This window comes from Trachypithecus francoisi, unplaced genomic scaffold (genome assembly GCF_009764315.1).
Source record: "Trachypithecus francoisi isolate TF-2019V2 unplaced genomic scaffold, Tfra_2.0 Lachesis_group11, whole genome shotgun sequence".
Taxonomy (NCBI): Eukaryota; Metazoa; Chordata; class Mammalia; order Primates; family Cercopithecidae; genus Trachypithecus; species Trachypithecus francoisi.
Genome location: NW_022681456.1, coordinates 74,420,117 through 74,440,019, shown reverse-complemented (window position 1 = coordinate 74,440,019; position 19,903 = coordinate 74,420,117). Strand labels below are relative to the sequence as shown.

The window sequence follows — 19,903 nt, the reverse complement described above, 5'->3', positions numbered from 1 at the left end:
AAATAAAATTGCTAAAAGCTCTAGTGTAGTATTTGCTTTATAGAGTGAAAGATAAATGTAAATTTTGCTATGGGGAGATGGTAGCTAAAAGAAGCTACTATTTATGCTTCTCTCTTACTCCCATGCAGAGCCCCCCTCACAACCACCCATGCTTCCCTAAAAGTAAGATGATAAACTGAGCATGGCAACATTCCAAGACAAGCTCGGTATGATTTGCCTTTGCAGTGTATCTTGGCTTTGCCCATCTTCATGGTTAATTTTCAGTACACCACTAAACAAATTATATTTTTTCAATGTTTATTGATTTTTCTTTCATCTTTGACTTCCTCAATTAGGAAAAGGGTAGGCTGTTAATGTCTCTATAACAAAGAAGTGAGAACAAGATTAGTGAACTCAATAATTTTGTTAAAGTTCTGAGATCAAAGCTTATTGTCCTAGTGTTTCTCTTACTCATTTTCAGTATATGATGATGTAGGCCATTTCCTTAGATTCGATTCATGGAACTATATTACCCTTGCTTAGAGATTTTAAGTTACACTACTTATTAAGGAGTACCATAGAATTTCTTATGTCAACCATGAAAACAGCTATATACTGTAGCTGTAAATAGTGTTTACAGTTATATACATGTAGTTGTTTGCAACATGGCGTTTTAGAATCTGTCTTCAGTGACTTTCAAAGATCACCTTTGCTGGTTATGTAAACCTAAAACAATGGATTTGCTTTTGGACATCTAAGAGTGTGATGCGGTGTCTCATGCCTGTCATTTACCAGCAAAAGAAATGTTATTCTTCAGCTTTGCCACAATGCCCTCACATTCTTCAACCTTGAGTTAGTCAGCCACTTATCAGCTGATGTGATTTTACATTTTTTCCTTGATCATTAATCATTCACTTTAAGTTCTCCTTTTGTACTGTTTTCCAGTTGCTTCCAAAGCAAACATGCTTTCTGGGCTTAATGAAGGGAAAACCAAAAAGATTTAAAAGAAGATAGTAGATGGTTTCACAGTTATTTTGGCTTTATTACTAATGCCAACTACTATCGTAAGGCAAGAACTAAGCTTGAGGTATTAATAAATATTTTATTCAAGGAACTTTTTTTCAGCCCTAATGAGAATTTATAAACATGATTGGATGGGATGGTGCTGTTAAGTTAAAGGGAGAGACTCTCTCTCCTAAGATAATAGATTATTTGGTGATTTTCTGAAAATTTGAGTGTGGGTTTACATAGTTTTAAATATTCCTTTTAGATTTACTGTGGTTTCTAAAACAATCTCTTGTTTTAGGAGGACATTTATTTATTTTGTGAAATAAATTAATAAAATTACATATGTCAGCTGACATAATTTTTCACTTTTATTATTCTGTAGATAATAATCAACCAGGTGTAAACATGAGTAATATATTTCCCCTATTACATCATACATTCCTAGCCCTTTGAATAAGCACCTTTGCAAAAATATATTTCATTTCTGTCTTGATTAAAATTTGTTTCATGAGTTGGAAGAGATCATGAACCCTGGGTAATGCATTTTGGTTGTAACTAAAATTCTTAAGTCAATTAATTATGAGTTACGCCAGACATGGAACTTTATGACACCCAGGGTATTCTATTAAAATAGCAGTATTGAAATAGCTGCTGGCCATTTCTAAAAAGTATGGCCATTTAAATCACCTAAATAATGATCTTTGAAATTACAGAATTAAAAATACCATGTTATTTCCTACCTGATAATTGGATGAGAAATTAGACATTAACCTAGCCTTCGAAAGGCCTAGAGATTCCTTTTTTTTTTTCTTTCCTGTTCCTTCTTATTTGTGTTAATTTTATTTTCAGTAAAACAGATCAAGGAATTTCTCTTAGTTTATGAACCTTTCTAGAAAAGTAAATATAGCTTATACTTTTGCTATTGGTTTTATATTAAAGAAATTATGCAGAAGTTGCCTTTTAATAGAGTAAAAGTCTTTGTGGAACTTATCTGTGATTTACACATGCATGCTTCAGAAGGTCAGGTATTCTAACTTTTGTACAAGGTAAAAGTTACTTGGAATATGGAAAGGCATGCCAAAACAAATAGAAAACATTTTATTTCATTTCAACTACCTTTCTTTTTTAAAAATCTTTATTTGGTAGACATGATTTACATATCAGCCCTCAAACATAACTTTTAAAGTTTGCTCCTGTTTTAAAAGAATAAAGTCACTCTTTAAGACAAATGAACTTTTACTGCCCTATATTTGCAGAACAAAATACTGTAAACAAAAATTAACTGTAATATTCTAATGTTGTAGAGAAAAACCAGGAAATTTCTAAAGTCATGTTGTTAAAACAAATTTTTAGTTGAGAAATAAAAAAGAGAAAGAAAACTTCCTTAACTAATGATTCTCAAATATTAGTAATATTATTTTATTTCACATGAGAATCAAAATGTGGGAAATCTCACTTGTTAGGTACAAGGTAAGAAATATAATTACACAGACAAAAATGGATTACAGCAAATAATAGCAATTTGTCACCATATCTATACATGAAATAAATTCAAAATTATATAATTTTAGTGGTAGTTACTGAATCAGAAAGAGTAAGATGTTATGTTTTAAAAATATTTACTATATAAAGTTTAATTATTGTGGCATAATAATACTGGGAATTTTGTGAAGTATATCTTAATATTGATTCTAAATTCAAATGAATTTATTGTTATAAGGAGATATTTTGCATGTAAAATTCACAAGTTTTTGTGTAATTTTTATTAAATTACAATGTATATATATGGTCTGCTTATTATAGTTTTGGAATTTACAGAGTAAACAATTGATTATCAACCTAAAATTCCTTCCATTTTAAACTACAATGTCAAGGTTGTCTGGTTAAATCACGTAACATAACAAGTGCTATCAAAATGACCTCAGCCTATTTCTGTTCTGTTTTCTTTGGCCTTGCTCATGTGATATTTTTTATACTTTAAAAACCTTTGCACTGCACTATGCTACTGTAGAACAATCTGATTTTTCTTGATTACATCTCAAAGTTGATTATATTGGTTTAATAAGATAAATATAAGAATTTGTACACTTAAATATCTTATTTTTAAAATAAAGAATCAGCAGGGATCTAATGTTTATTCATCTATATATTCTACTTTTTACTGTATTAAGTAGCAATATTAATATTAATTAGTGTCATTATTAATAATTATATTTTAATCAACTATTATGGAGTAACATAACATAGGGTTAGTGGTGATGCAAGTGAATTTAACTAAATAATCTGTATGTAAAGGAGTCTTTAAATAGAACTTTGGAGCTTTAAGAGAAGAGTTAATAGTTAATTGTTATTAATAGTTAATTAATTACTATTAATAATTAATAGCAATTAATAATAATTATTATAATCAATAACAATTATTCACTCAATAATTGTTATTAATAACAATAATAGCAATTATTATTCATGTTGTTATCATTTCATTGCCAAACACTGTATGTATTGGTATTTTACAAATGTTAACTAGCTTAATTCAGTAGTCAAATTTTTGGGGTAAATACTAGTATATCCTTTGTTTTCAAGTAAAGAAGTTGGACAGAGAAGTGAAAAACTTGTTTCAAGGTTCATTTCATCAAGGAACATACAAGAACTGATGATTAAACATTGGTTATATTTTTATAATATTTCTGATGTATTGTTAAACCTTAGATGCTTCACTGAAATTTTGCTCAATTTTTAATTAAGACATTTAATATAAATAGAATTTTAGTGTATTTATGTAAAAGATTTCAAGATATTACTTTATAAACACACACACATATGCATGCACACACACACACACTCACATATATATTTTTGTACCAAAAATGGAGGGAAACATCACTCAGAAGTTAAAAACAAGCTATTGGTTTGAAATCCCAAAGATGCTGCACTGAAATGAGTCTCTCTGATGTTTTGGCAGGAAATCCTCTACAACTTGAGAAATTTTACTTGGGACAGAAAATATAAGGGCAGGCACAAATAAAGGCAGGTGCCATAATTATAACATAGGGCTAGTGGTGATGTGAACAAATTTAACTAAATAATCTGTTTGCATCTAAAGTGGCCTTTAAATAAAACCTTGGAGCTTTAAAAGAAGGTAAATAGCATTTTCAGCCAGTGCAATAGAAAGCTATATGTTATTAAATCTTTCAGATATGAAGTTGGATATATTTTCCATTTTTCTAAACATGCATAAAAATATTTAGATGGTTACCATATTCTTTGATTCTTCTAGGAGTCAATCTTAAGAGTGATGCTTTCATGTGAAACCTGAAACAAGGTGATCTGGGGAACCAAAGACTCTAGGACTCTTGGTGCCAACAGAGCTACTCTGTGAGTATCCTTGGTGTGTAGTGATGCTTTCTTCCATCTAGCTGTTGTAAGTCATGCTGTTTATGCAATTAGTAAATCTTACTGTGAATGGTAATATTGATATGACTACTGTTTTAGTTCATTTTCTAAAATAGGACATACCTTAAACTTGGTACTTTTAGTTTCTAGTGTTTTCATGATCCAATATACTGTGTGATCTTGGTCAAGAGACTAAGTCTCAGTTTCTCTTTATATAAAAAAGAAGCTAAATATAAACTTCCTTCATTAAAATGCTTATAAAAGTAGTAAATGATAAAGTTTCAATAATAATATAATTATATTCTATTTTTATTACTAACATGAATTCTGGTTTTAAAATTAACGAGAAAGCTAGAGGTATATACTTTTAGTTATTTACCTTTATCATTGGCACTTTTTAAAAAAACTATATTTTGAACAAAAATGATCATATTGGGGTTTTTCACATTCATATTTTGTTTGCAAAGGGCTTATCACTCACGAAGTTTTCACACTCATGATTCAATCTGATTTAATCCTTCATACAATCTTGGTTTAAAGCAGGTTAGGGATTTTAATCTTCACTGTGCAGGTGAGAAATCTGATAACTGATGCTCAGCATTGTGTCTTGCTGAAGACTGCATAACTTGTAAGGGACTTAAAATTAAATGTTCTTATAACCAGTCTATACTATTTTCTCTAGACTGTTCTTATAATTAGTCTATACTCTTTCAAATAAATGTAAGCAACTGTATTCAACTGGTCAAATTTCTATTTTTGCGTTGGATTGCTACATATTTTAACTAGTTTATAAGAGTAATATGATAAATTTACAAAGTTATATTACCTGTTGGTTGCGAACAATTCCTAGACCAACTGTATGGCTGTATTCTGTCTTCTACCTCTGTTGTATCATGTACTCTGTCTTCTACCTCTGTTGTATCATGTACTCTGTCTTCTACCTCAAGTTCATGAACAAATCTTGGTATATCTATGTAATAAACAGAATAATGGACCCCCACATCTTAAACTCTGCCACTTCAGAATATTATGTTACATAGTAAGGGGAGAATTAAGGTTGCAGATGGAATTAAGTTTGCTAATCAGATTACTTTGAAATTATCCCTGATTATGTGCATGGGCCCAGTGTAATCACCAGGATCCTTATAAATGAAAGAGAGAAGGCAGCATGAAAGATACTCAGTCCAACCTTGACGGTTTGTTGATGTAGGAATGCAGCCAGAAGCCAAGGAATGCCAGTGGTGGCTTTCAGAGTATGGAAAAAAAAGCAAGGAAACAGATTCTGTCCTAAACATTCCACTCACACCTTGATTTTAGTCCAGTGAGACCCATTTCAGACTTCTGACCTCTGAAATTGTAAGATAATAAATTTGTGCTGCTTTAAGCCATTGTATTTGTGGTTGTTTGTTACAGCAGCAACAGAAAAAGAATACAGCTCAACACTGTGAAATTATGGAGAGCCTCAGAGTAGAAACAGTGCTTTATGCCAAGAGGTTATTAGGTTAGTCATAGGGGTATTTGCTGCTTTGATTGAATTTTTTGTTCCATGTTAAGTATGATCACAGGGCTAGGTTGTAATATGTCATATGGTTCCTTTTGGATACATAGTTTGCTAAGGGAACCAGCTTACCCCTGCCTGTTCTTATTAAGAGTACAAAATATAGATCTTGGAACGTTTGGGTTCAAATGCTGCCTCTGATGCTTGCTAATTATAATCTTTTTGAGCATCAGTTTTTTCATCTGTAAAATGAGGACAATACAAGTTCTTTATAGGGCTGTTGTGAGAATTAACTCTTAGTTTGTGTTAAGTGCTTAAAATACTATTAATACTTGGCATATTGTAGGGACTAATTAAGTGGTAGCTATTATTATTACTAAATTATTCCTCAAATACTGTATTTTCTAGATTCATTTTCTTTATTCAGATATAGATAGGAAGTATCCAAAACTTTGGGATGAGCGCCTTTGTGGTAGAGGCATTTTAGTATAATTATGTGAATTTTGTAATTTGTAATTTTACTTAACTTTTTAAAACCTTTCGTGCTTTGAAATACCTCTTCTTTGTCTGTTTTCATCATCGTAGATACGTAGATGAAGCAAATTTGTATATTCTGTAATAATTCATTTCATTGACCTTACTTATTGTTCTGTCTTAGCTGTTTTATAATTGTGAGTCTTTAGGTTAGTTTTGATGTTACTACTTCAGCATGCGAATATCTTGGTAGTAGGGAAAGTATGCAGCACCCTGTAATAAGAGATCCTAGATTAAAAATATTTCACAAGTGAGAAAAACCTAATCTGAATGGAGTTTTCAAAGACATTGTTGAGAGAGGAGTCTCTTTAGTGGATACATAGAAATGACTACTTTGGTCAGTGCCTCATTCTGTGTTTGACAGTGGTGGTGGGTCTGCTTTAGGCCTGGTGGGAGCATATATTTGATCAGTCTTTTAGGCCTTCACCACAGTGGCTATATCCCAAGGGACAATATATTAATTAATTCAACCAACATGTGTTACATACCTCCTAATGCCAATAAACAAATAATGTCTGTTCAAGATGTTTCCAGCATAGTGGGGAAGAACCAATGATCCCTGAAGTAGCATAGATTCTAGCAGTCTAGTTAGGCAGGGTGGTAAGACCTGTTTACTCTTTCTCACTACCCACACACAAAAGCCAGTTGCAGCATGCCATGATTTCTTATGCACTTTTAAAACGTACATTGCTCTTACAAAACAGTTTGTCTGTGCCTGTCTTTTGACACCCTAGGTTTTCTCTAGTACGAGGAAAAACAAAACAAAATACATTCCTTATACAGACACCTGAAATACAAGGAATCCCTTTAAATTGGATATTTAAAAACTATAATCACAGGCCTATTGAGTCTGTGGTTAAGAAAGAGATATCACTAATCACATGGTATGTTTTAGTAAAATGAGATTTCTCTTTTTCCTCAAATACGTGTGGTATCTTTGTGGTGCTTTTCAATGAATTCCTTCGATTTTCATTTTACAGTCTTACTACTCCCACACTAACTAATTGGCTTCTCATTTACCTGGATAAAGCTAAAAATCGCAGAAAATTAGGAGGGGCTTTCCCCAAGGCACTCAACTATGTGGAAATAGGTGCATCTTTGGGTAGCCTTGGAGAGCTGTTTGAACACGGAAGCTACAAAGGATATCACTGTTTCTTCCCTATGTTTTCACTTGAATCCAGCAGTTAACAGAAGGGTAGCAGAGAAAAATAGGAACTATTTGACCAAAAAAAAAATAACTGCAGTGAGTTAGTGGAAGGTTTCAAGTGAATTATGTGCCAAATACCTTGCCATGCCTTTTATGCCTTTCTGTGCCTTTCTACCTTGAAACTGCATCAATAAATCAGTACAGAGGTAAGCTGAGCATGCCTGGCTATTAATATATCCTCCCTAATATTCCAGTAAGCCTCTCACTGTGTCCTCATTTCTTTTACATAGACTATGGATTGTGTGGGTTGGTATAAATGCTAACAATCAAATAATTAGGCTTTTTCTTTCATGTTGAGTTGGCCAGATTTACATATTTGGCAGTATCTTAAACTTAGGAAAGTTTTTAAATGTTCAGTCTTCTTCATTCATAACATGGTTCAGAAATAATGAATTGAGAGTTTCTGAAATAATCAGTCAAATGTGGTAATGTGTCTATAAAAATATGGTTAAAATGAGTATAAATGGTTTTAGATACAGGGAAACATTTCTGTGATACTGTCTTGATAATTAAAATCCTAGCATTACTTAACAGCTTTATGATGTGACAGCAGATGCCTAGAGTAGGTAGTTTTATTATTTTGGCTCATACCTTTAGCTTATGTGAATGTATATGGTGATCAATTAAATTATGCAAGGTTTTATAATATATGACATTGCTAATACTACTTTATAACTCTATTTTAGCTTTGACAATTCTGATTTTAAAATATGCGCGCACACACACACACACACACACACACACACACATATATATAGCCTCCCACCATGGGAAAGTGAATATTTAAAAAATGTTCTTAATTTATTTAGCAGGTATGAGTGCATATTTCTTACATGCATATATTGTGCAGTGGTAAAATCTGGGCTTTTAGTGTGCCCATAACTCAGGTGGTGAACATTGTATCCAATAGGTAATTTCTCAACCCTCATTCTCCTCCTAGCTTCCCACCTTTTGTAGCCTCCAATGTCTATTATTACAGCGAGTGACTATTTGAGAAAAGAAAAGCCACCTTATTTATCCCAGCATCCGTCCTGTACATAATATAATGGGTTTTGTGGCTAGCTACTCACTATATGTTGGTTAAATTATTTAATTAAACACAAGGAAAAAATATATTCAGCTAGTCCCTTTGATTCATCTCTTTAATTCTTAAAATTGATGCTGAACTGGAGAATATTGCTTGGATATATGGTCACATGGGTTTTCTCATTTGAACTTATCATGAAAACTTGGGCTTTCCCTTGTATGGGAAGAACCTGCTCTAGTAAAATTATCATACAGTGTAGACCAGATCAGAATCTATCTCCTCTGTAGGAAGGCATATCTGGAAAAGGGAGAGCCCAGAATATTGCTGCATCAAGCTTGCTTAATTTTTTCTTGAAAATTCAGCTATCAAATGTGGAGGGGATTGAAGTGTTATTTTAACAGTAGTGTCTGCATTAGGAAATATGAGGCCAGTATGTAGGTGAGAAGCCTGGGGGTTAGAGAGGTTAGATAATTTGTTCAAGATGAGAAGTAGAGTATAGGTTTTACCCAACTCTTCTAATACTAAATCAAGGTGCTTTCTTGTCGTTGTTTTATTTTGTGGTTTTTGTTTTTGCTTTTGCTGCTGCTTTTTAAGAGCCCTTTAAATAATCCTTTTTAAAAAGTATCCTTTAGATTTTTTTTTTAAACATCTTTTTTTAAAAGAATTTTATGCTGCATCACAGTAGTAACAACTGGTGCTCCTGGGGGAATGAAGTTTAGTGAACAGGCTGAGGTCTGTCACAGTGCCAGTCCAGGGCAAAAGAGGTCCATGGCCTCCATCTGCTGCTGAGGAGAACACCAAGAAAGTCTAGTCCCCGTGGGGAAACCAGAGGGTAATAAAAGCATTGAAGCCATGGGACTTTAACTTCTAGGGCATGGTTATGGCTTCTATAAACTGTCTTTGCCATGTAATTTTACATTGCTTTTTAAATTGTTATATTCTGACATCATCATATGGAGGTTTTATACTTTTATTTAAAATAGCTTAAAATCCCAGTCTGGACAACATAGCCAGACCTTGTCTCTACAAAAAATTTTTTTTTTTTTTTTTTTGAGGCGGAGTCTCGCTCTGTCGCCCAGGCTGGAGTGCAGTGGCCGGATCTCAGCTCACTGCAAGCTCCGCCTCCCAGGTTTACGCCATTCTCCTGCCTCAGCCTCCCCAGTAGCTGGGACTACAGGCGCCCGCCATCTCGCCCGGCTAGTTTTTTTGTATTTTTAGTAGAGACGGGGTTTCACCGTGTTAGCCAGGATGGTCTCGATCTCCTGACCTCGTGATCCGCCCGTCTCGGCCTCCCAAAGATTACAGGCTTGAGCCACCGCGCCCGGCCTCTACAAAAAATTTTTAAAAATTATCCAGAGGTAGTGGCATGTATCTGTAGTCCCACCTACTGAGGAGGCTGAAGCAGGCTAGTTTGAGCCCAGGAGTTCAAGGCTGCAGTGAGCTTTGATTGCCACTGCACTCCATCCTGCGTGAAAGAGTGAGACCCTGTCACAAAATTGAAAAATACAATAAAATAAACTATGATTAAAATCCTAAAATAACAGCAAAAGGTTACCTTAAGTTTTATTTAAGATGTAAGTTTGTTTTGAGGTATGGAAAGATCTCATACCCTGTGAGATGTGACTGAGACAGTAGATTTAATGTTGCCTTAAACTTCATTTATTTATATCTGGTTAATGACTAATGCCTTTGTAGTGTTTTTAAAACCAGGAGAAATAATGACTTCTTATTTTACAAATGGCAGTAAAAAGTCAAAGCATATTAAGATACCTATTCTAGTATAATTGGCAATAGCAATAGATGGAAACTACACACCCAAGCATATTATGTTTTATAACATATTCTCTGGCATTCCTATGTGGAGGAGAAGTGGTTGGGTGGTTGAGTGGGTGGAAGATGCTTGTGGTATGTGGATGTTGGGAAGGGGAGGGGATATTGACCAGTTTTGAGTAGGAACATGTTGTTGTCTGCATTTGTGTTAGATGTACAATTTAGGCAAAGATTTGGGGTTTTGAGTAGAGAGTTTGAAGGCTGGGATAACACTTGGAAGGCTACTAAATTTGTTAGTGCCTGTGGGAATTAGGGAAGGAAGATAGATTTAACTTCTTCTCCAAGTAGAATTTACAAGGATTGGCGACTTTGGTTTCATTTTAGAGAAGAAGAGACATTTTTGCTGACTCTGAGACTTTGAGCTGAGTGGCAGAATGTTAGTGCATTTAATAGAAAGCTGTGAGACCACAGTGCAAGCTGAGAGTGATGGTGGGGAGCTAAGTGGAACCCAAGATGCTGAGCTAGAAGGGTATTTTTAAAGCACTCTCTCTCTGAACTTATTTCCTCTATTGGCTAAATACAGTAGTATCTTCTATTGAATGGATAATAGCTAAGAAAGTAAGGGTCTTAAATGTACCATGTACTCAAATCACCTTTCCAATAATTCTTTTCCATTAGTGAGCTCCTGTTGTCAGCAAGAAGGGGGAATCCATTAAGGTGGTAGAATACATGCATATTTAGGACCACCTTCCCCCAATTAGATTTTTCTACGATGTATTAAAACTTTAAAGGAATTATTCTGTGAAAGCAAATTTGACTGATGGCATCTTTCTCTTATGCTTATCAAGATTAAAAATCATTTCTTTTTACATTATAACTCTGAGAGATAATTAATGTGGATTGTTTTCTTCTGCTGTAAGCTAACTTTTAGCTCCATTGTAATTCTAGAATTTAGAAAATACAATCACTGTTAGTACTACTCAGTGAAAGTTAGGATTATGATACTGTTTCCAGGAAAATAATAGAAAAAAAATTGTATCCAGATGAGAAAAGAAATGTGTTATATTATTTCCATTATGTTTGTGAGACCTTTGGTTTTTGTGTTTTCTGATTAATTTACTGCTGTTTTCCATTCACAATATATATGTGAGCTTTCTGTTCTTTAGAATTTCTTGCACTTTTTAGTCAGATGAAAAACTTGGATTTTGCACATTAATTCAGTTTTACTCCTTAGTTACAATGCGAAAAACATCATAATCTCACAAGGGAAATGTGTAAAATGCTTCGTGAAACTTGGGAATAATATTATAAATAAATCTATTGCCAAGAACTTATTGTCATGTTTTAAACACAGAATTAATAACCTGTTCCAAGGGCACACAGGCTATTTATCAAGGTTTTCTCCTAAGACTATCTGCGTTTCCTCTCTCTCCTGTCCTCATATTATTGAAGAATTTTGGAAACCGGAAATTAAAAAAAAATCTCGCATGATCCTATTTTTGGAGTTACTTTTGAGAATTTATAACCTTGGCAAAAGTTAGTCACCTTCAGCCATTCTCTCCCCAGGGCTCCTGGTGAACAGGTCTGTTTTGCATTTGGCTTTTCTTTTCTCAAAGGTGCATGTAGAAACCACACTGTCTGTGTTGATCTCATATCTCACAGAATTTAGTTGCCCAACTTTAGTAACATGATTTCTCTGTGCTTTAAGTTATGTTCTGATAAAAAAAGGTGAGTAAAATTGTTGAAGGTGTTACTGTGATTACAAAGGTGACTAAAGTTAATGTTAAAGTCAGTTCATTCTATTTGCTATTTGTTTTACACCAGCAAACATTAACCCATAATTTGCTGCTTTAGGTGAATTTTAATTTTTGATATATTTGCTTAAAATGTTTATTCAACATGTTAAAGTAATATGGTAGAAGAAATATCTTATGTGAAGAAAGATGAATTCTACATTTAGAAAGAAAATATGTAATTTATAATTTGAACTCTTTAAACTTTTCGAACATGCATACTAGACTTAACAGACCCTGGTTTTTATCAGTGGATAGTATTTTTTGAGGATTTTATATTGTAATGACAGTAAGCAAAATAATACAAAATAAGTACAAAATACGTTTTTCAAACTCCTGTCAATTTTGTTCTTTATAAATCTTATCAAACTATTTTCTTGATAACATAATGTTTACATATCAAATGTATATCTTTGTATTTCTCTTCTTATTTAACTTTAGAATATTTTGTAATAATACTAACTAGAACAATTAGCTATACATATGGGAGCCTTTTAAAATTATTATTCTTGATGTAATAAATAACATTAACTGAATAATGTTGATGATAATTTCTGTACATAAAATTGTCTTATCATATTATCAATATAAAAAAGTTGATAAAGCAAACAATATTATTGAAATTTTATTCTTTTACCCTTTTTAAAAAAGAAACTACTTTGAGGTATATGTACAGGGTACAAAATGAAGTTATTCATTGGTTAATCACTTATATTACATTTTAATAATTTTACCCCAAATAAATGTATTGAACACTCACTAGCCACTAAGCACCTTGTTTCATTGGGACAAAGAAGCATTTGAAGAGTTCTCAGTAAACATGTAGACTGCTTTTGATTGTCAGATGTACTGTATAATTGTGAAATCCATGGTACAATTTGTTCACTGTGTTAAAATCTCAGTTTATGTCTAATTTTGTACTAGGTAAAATTTCTTTATGCTTTTATTTCATTTTAGTTTTTAAGCTGAAGTTTTCAGTAGAAATGATAGAAACATACCACATATTTTGTAAAAGCATTTAGTTTATTTGGTTAAATAAATTAGATAAAATTTCTAGAAGTTATTTATGTTATTACCTGGTTATTATTATTTAATAATTATACACATTTAGAAATGCAGCCTTCCCAAATCTTTGGGAAGCATATTTTACAAGTGGCAACTGCTTAGTGCTTAGATCTAAATAATTACATCTTTCACAAAGGAAATCAGATATTTCTCATCCACTGATAGAGGGAGTCTGGCATGCTGTTTGATAGGGAGGAACATGGGCCTCAAATCTAGACAATCTAGAGTCGGAATCCAGGACCCAATATTTCACAGCTATATGAAATAAATAATCAAAACTCTGAGCTTCGGTGTCCCCATAGGAAAATATTTATCATAATGTCTATCATGTATCATTTAGAGAATGGGGTAATAGGTATAAATTATTTGGCAAAATGGTTACCTAGAATATGAGAAGCATTTAATAAATCACAACACTGCATTTTTCCAAAGGTTCTTGTAATTTCTTCAAATACAGAGATGGTACTAATGATCTATCACCAGATTTACCCTCACATGGGGCTGGGGACTCTTTGGGACAGAGAACATGCATTTACAGAATGGCTGACCATGTAGGGAGTGTTCTGTGTGATCAGGAAACAGATTAAACTGACTGGCCCACAAGAGATGCAACACTTTGACCCCGGCCTCTTTATTATTGTTCGTAACTTACAAAGTTACCTAGTCTCAGACTCAGTGAAGACTCACTCAACTATTAATTTATATGGTACAGCATTTTTGCAATATGCTTTATGCATATTAAATCACATGATGGAAAATGTGCTTGAAAATGTGGCTACATCAATACAACACATGAGAAGGTTAAATTTAGCAGTTCACATTGCCAGACTTGGCCACCTTCTTTGACCCATGATATAATTTAAGCCAAGCTTACTTTAGACTCTGAAAAGTATCAACTAGTTGTGCATGTCAAAGCAGGTTCTTGAAAAAGAGAAAGAACTAACTTTCCCCTATTTGAGAGAAGAGAGAGGGAAGGGCAAAGCAGAGTCTCTGGAGATATGTGTGTAAGTTTGCTTGTGGCTAAAAGTTAATGATCAGTTGCCTCTGTTCTTAGCCCTGAGCCGGGAGAAAAGTGTCAAACGTGGGTTCTCTCTCTATTCAGGTAACTTTAAAAATGATACAAATCGTATTCATGTTAATTGTAGTTTAGATTATAGAGGTGATTTTTTTTCCTTTAGTGTCATGTGATTTCATGCTCTATATTGGAATAACAATGAGAAACTTTATATATGCTGGCTAATGTAAAAATATTTTATTTTTGAAGTATTCCAAGTTAAGGCTAAGCAGAGATTCTGTATTGTATTAGATGGGAAGATAATTTTTACATGTTTTTATGAAACTATCAATTGTGGTTCTTAATCCTACTGGCTGAAAGATGTATTAATCATAATTATTTAAAATAATGTACATTATATAGTGTGCCAAGTCTTGGCTAGTAAGGAAAATTAAAAAAAAATTTAACATTGACATTCTGAAAATAAGACTAAATCTTTACTCACTAAAATTATTTGTATTTCATATTATAATGCCAAAAGTAACCTATTTTTCCTATTCTAAATCATTACATTTTATAACTATGTGTGGGTACTTTGTTGAAAAAAATAGTAAAGATAAATTGATTTTTGTTATAGGACTTAGGTAATTTCATTCCAAAACATTTGGGATAGTATTACTACTTCTGATTTAGATACACACCAAAGCCATGCTGACAGGTTCATAATTTCATATATTCTCAGATGCTGATGAGCAATGATTTTATTTTTTTATTCCTCCATTCAGGAGGTTTAAAGGTATGGACAGCAGGCCAGACCAGCACCTGGCCTGTATCAGTGAGACAGACTTTCTTATCTCCCATCTTGTGTGGAGTACTTAGAGCCCCCTCTACCATGCAGAGCATGAACTTCTGCTTCGTTGACTACTTGCAGTCCCATATTCCGGCAGGCTCTATGTTGTGTTTTCCAATGTTGTGCTGGAAAACCATGCTGTGTTTTCCCTCTGTTTCTGGGCAATGGAGATGCTTCTTCTTGTTGATATTGTTATTATTATCACCATTTAGGTTAGATATTTAATTTGTTTTTTGCTTTTCAGATTTTTTTATCATCATGTGCTTGCAGCAGAGAGGTTACATTCATATGTGAATTTACAGCAACATATTGATTCTTTGGCTGACTTTGGACTAAAAGTGGATAGCAAATTATCAAATATAAAGTGCATCGCAGTTCTGTATTGCCTATTGCAATTAGATATGCATTGAATTCTAATTGTGTGGGTTGCAAACATGACATTCTTATATAGTAATCAAAGAGCTTATTTGTGTTCTTACCTGGATGGAAGGCTGTGCCATCTCTCTATCAAGATAGTTCTGTAAGTGTACTTTATAGTAGTCCAAGGACTTTAATTCAAATGCAGTTTTGGATCTAGTCAGCTGCTTGACCCGAGCTTTAACAAAGCCATAGAATTCTGCACTCTAATGCATGAAAGAGTTGACTTTGACTCAGGATATTTTGTAGGCTAAAGTCTCATTTCCATCACTTCTATGATAAAATAACTTACAAGGTTCTTATGATATTTATAATTTTGAGCAGTATATTAAACATGTCAGAATGATTTTGCCACATAATATTTCCACGTATAATGAAGCTAACCTCTTGAACAAAACTTTGAGCATTTTATAGCTGAGTGTAGAAGAACTGTAGAATTTGCTGAAATTGATGAATTGATTTTGGCATAATAAATATTGAGCTGTTGTTTTTGACAATAATTGGCAAATAGATTCAGTTATTTCTTGAAGTTGATTCTAAAATATACTAGTAAGAATATGTCATAACAAAGAATAAGTGCTGAAATTGAGACTCCCATGATGTTGAACAAAATTAAGCCCTAGCTCAGTAAGGTAGGACACTGTGTTACTTATAGATTAGACAAGTTGTCAGAGAATATGTTTTTTTGTTTTTTGGGTTTTTTTTGTCCACAAGTAACCTCCAGTAATTTTTGTTAGCAATAAAATATTTACCTAAGCATTTAATTAGTACACTTTCTTCTCTTTTGTGCGGCCTAACATCATAGAAGGAGTGAAAAACTGTCTCATATAACCCAAAGGACATTAACAAAGATGAATAAAATATTGCAATATTCATTTCTTACCCATAACACTGAACTTAATATTGAAACAGGTTTATAAAGATGACACTGCATGTTTAATTCTGTGTATCAGTTCTTCAAATGTCTTAAGTTTCTATTGATCTTTGCTGTGCTACTTGTTGGAACATCATTGGTTATCTAACTGGAAGAGGGCATTTGTTTATCTGTTAGTTCTCCAAGGATATCCTCATCTCTCTTGAGAAGAATTTTTGCAAATATTCTTTTGGATTTATTTACTCTTTCCTTGTCACTTGATGAAATCACGCTCATCATTCAAGGCTCAACCAACCAAAATATCTTTATGATCTCAGTCTGGTTTAGTTATGCTGCCTTATACAATAGTTATTACCTTAGAGCAGTTTTTCCCAACTAGATTTTGATGAGAAAATTGGCCGGGCGCGGTGGCTCAAGCCTGTAATCCCAGCACTTTGGGAGGCCGAGACGGGCGGATCACGAGGTCAGGAGATCGAGACCATCCTGGCTAACACGGTGAAACCCCGTCTCTACTAAAATATACAAAAAATTAGCTGGGCGAGATGGCGGGCGCCTGTAGTCCCAGCTACTCGGGAGGCTGAGGCGAGAGAATGGCGTAAACCCGGGAGGCGGAGCTTGCAGTGAGCTGAGATCCGGCCACTGCACTCCAGCCTGGGCGACAGAGTGAGACTCCGTCTCAAAAAAAAAAAAAAAAGAAAATTATTCCCTAATGACCTAAGCCTTACACCTGATTTATCCATTTTATGTGTTAACTTTTCTCTTTTGCATTATGTTGCATAATATTTATGTAATATCAGAATAACTAAGAAAATAGCCACTAAGACAATTTTCCATTTTTAGGGATTCAGATAATTCTAGCTGAAAAGCTGCCATAGAGTGTTATATTCTAGAAAAGCTGCCATAGAGTATTATATTCTTTTTTCCTTGTTATTATTTCTAAAAGGATTATATACTCCATGAAGGCATAGACTATATCTTGTTTCCTCTTTATACCTGTAGTGCTAGCACACTGGACTTCTGCCACATAGGAGTTGTTTGATAAATATTTGTGAATTAAATGATAGAAAGAGGCTTTCTTCTTCTCGCAAAACTTTGTTGATAGAACTGTTTAAGGTGACAGGTAATCCATATCACTGGGTCCAAAGAGCTTAGATTACACATGAACTAGTGCTGATATTTGAAAGGGCCAGTCAGGTGGGGAAAGCAGAGGAAATCTGAACTGTGCTGATATTTTTTGTCAGCCCACCAATGTTATATGTATAGGTAGTAGGCCTGTTTAGGTTAAGTCAAAATTCTCTACAGTGTTACCACCTCTCTAAAGTAAGAGGTGCTGGGAAGAAGGTGCAGAAAAGAGGAGCAGCTTGGCAGAAATAAGGCAGGAGATCTATGTTCCAATAAAAAGGGCTAAAATTTAGGCAACGATTTCAGTCCTTTGGGAACTGGAGTGAAAACCAATAGTCAAGATAGAAGTCATGCTACAGAGATAGGAGTACATTTGGGAATGATGTTACTCATGTGATATTCTGATATCCCAAATCACAGTGGATACAATGGGACAGAAGATAGATCAAATTCAAACATGCTAGAGGGTTTAGGACTCCTAAAATGCTAAGACTCAGTTACAGTTGTCTCATAAAGTGGTAGATCTGATCCTCAGCTCTCAGATCATCTTACCCATAACTAAGCGAGTCTGGGTCAAGAAGGGCAATGATGGAACAAGGCCGTATGCCAGTCATTATTCAGCAGACTAGTTTGTTTCTTCATAGCATGGTGATGACAAGGGTCCCAAGACATCCTTAAGATCTAGCAAGAGAGGACAGGCTCAAATGCACAAACGGTTTCAAATATCTACTTATTTCATATTTTCATATTTCTTATTGTCTTATTCACTGGTCATAGTGTTATGGGCTGAGTCTTTGTATACTCCCAGAATACCCAGTGTAATTGAATTTGGAGATGGTGCCTTTGGGAGGTAATTAAGTCGTGATGGTAGCATCTTGGTCTGATGAAATCAGTGTCCTTATGAGGCAACAGAGAACTTGATCTCTCTCACTGTTTTCTTGGACAGAGGAAGGCTAAGTGAGCACACAGCAAAAGAGCCCTCAACCTCACCTGACCATGTGGCACTCAGATATCAGACTTGCAGCCTCCGGAAGTGTAATAAAACAAATTTCCATTGTTGAAGCCACCACTGTATTTTGTTACGGCAGCCAGGGTAGACTGACATACACAGCAGATCACATGTTTAAGCCTCAAAGTGAAGGTAAAAGGAAAATGTTAAAAGAGGAAGATACAGAGAGGGGAAGCATTTGTGGCCTGTTTTGTAATCAACCATAATTTTGCCACAGTCTGAAAAAAATATAATACATGATGTAATAAAATCTGTGTAGGGATTACACATTAATGAACTATGCTTCTTTTTATATAAAAAAAATTTAAATGAACACTTTTAGAAAAAAAATGACCTGGGTCAGATGTTCTGATGTTATTTAGCACTTCCTCGTTCCACATCATGCACTTACATATTAAGTATACTTCAGGACTATTATGTGTTTACTAGTTTTGTAGCTATTGCAAATTCCCCAGTTATATATAAACCAAATGACTAAATATTTCTTTAAATCTTTCTTCACATAATCTGTTCAAAATTTAAATTTTTTATTTCATTGCCAATTGACCTTCAGGCAAACTGTCAAGAAATTTATGAGGGTAACAGCTTGAATATGTGTACCCAAGTGTCTCTTGGGTAAAATATGACTTATGGCTTTCTTGCTCCTGAAATGATTAAGTCTCAAAACCTGAAGTTGACATCAGAGTCATTGTACAGATTGATGTTCTCAATGACTAACATTTGACAGAATTTGCTTCTGATTTATCATGCTTCTAGGTAAAAACAATTTACTTCATTTTTTAGTATTTTTACTATGTTCTTTCAGTAATTTATATATAAATTTGTATATTGATATATTTGCATTTTGAGTAAACTAATATTTTAAATTGAACTTTTATTTTTTAAAGTACAATTTTATTTTTTTAAGTATACTGGCATGATTTCTGCTCTTTTCTTTTTTGATGTTAAGTAGTTCCTGATTTTTTTTTAATTGTAGCTAACAGCAAACTATTACTCATATAAAATCTATTTAGTAATAATTGGATTTTTTTTACCATTTTTTTCATTCAAGCATGTCAAATGAATGTGAAGAACAATTATAAGCAATTAGGTACAACCCCCACCAACAAAGTTCATAATTTCTGGAAAATAGAGAACTAATAAATCACTTTTCTCTTACTCCTCAATTACTCTAAATTATTATAATTTTTTTTTTTTAAGAATTAAAGTATGCCACATTAAAGAAGGAAACAAAATGCAAAAAATGGAGGGAGTGTAGATAATACATAATTCCTTCCTAGAGTATTTTTATCTACTAAATAGGTAAAGGGACATATTTTTATTTCTAATGTTCTTTATTTCTAATTTCTTTTACTAAATGCAA

At 33.5% G+C, this 19,903-nt stretch overlaps 1 protein-coding gene across 12 annotated transcripts in view; it reads left to right on the top strand.

The window, feature by feature from the left end:
• The window catches only part of SLC16A7 (solute carrier family 16 member 7), a 176,147-nt gene that overhangs the window by 57,729 nt on the left and 98,515 nt on the right, over positions 1–19,903 (top strand). For 10 of the 12 annotated variants that reach the window (XM_033221441.1, XM_033221450.1, XM_033221448.1 and 7 more), the window contains one exon: positions 4,265–4,362. The exons of 1 other annotated variant lie outside the window; for it this stretch is intronic. The gene's annotated coding sequence lies outside the window, so the exon portion shown is untranslated. Of the gene's footprint in view, positions 1–4,264; positions 4,363–14,300; positions 14,377–19,903 lie in introns of those variants that run through there. One more of the 12 variants, XM_033221453.1, reaches the window with a different exon arrangement.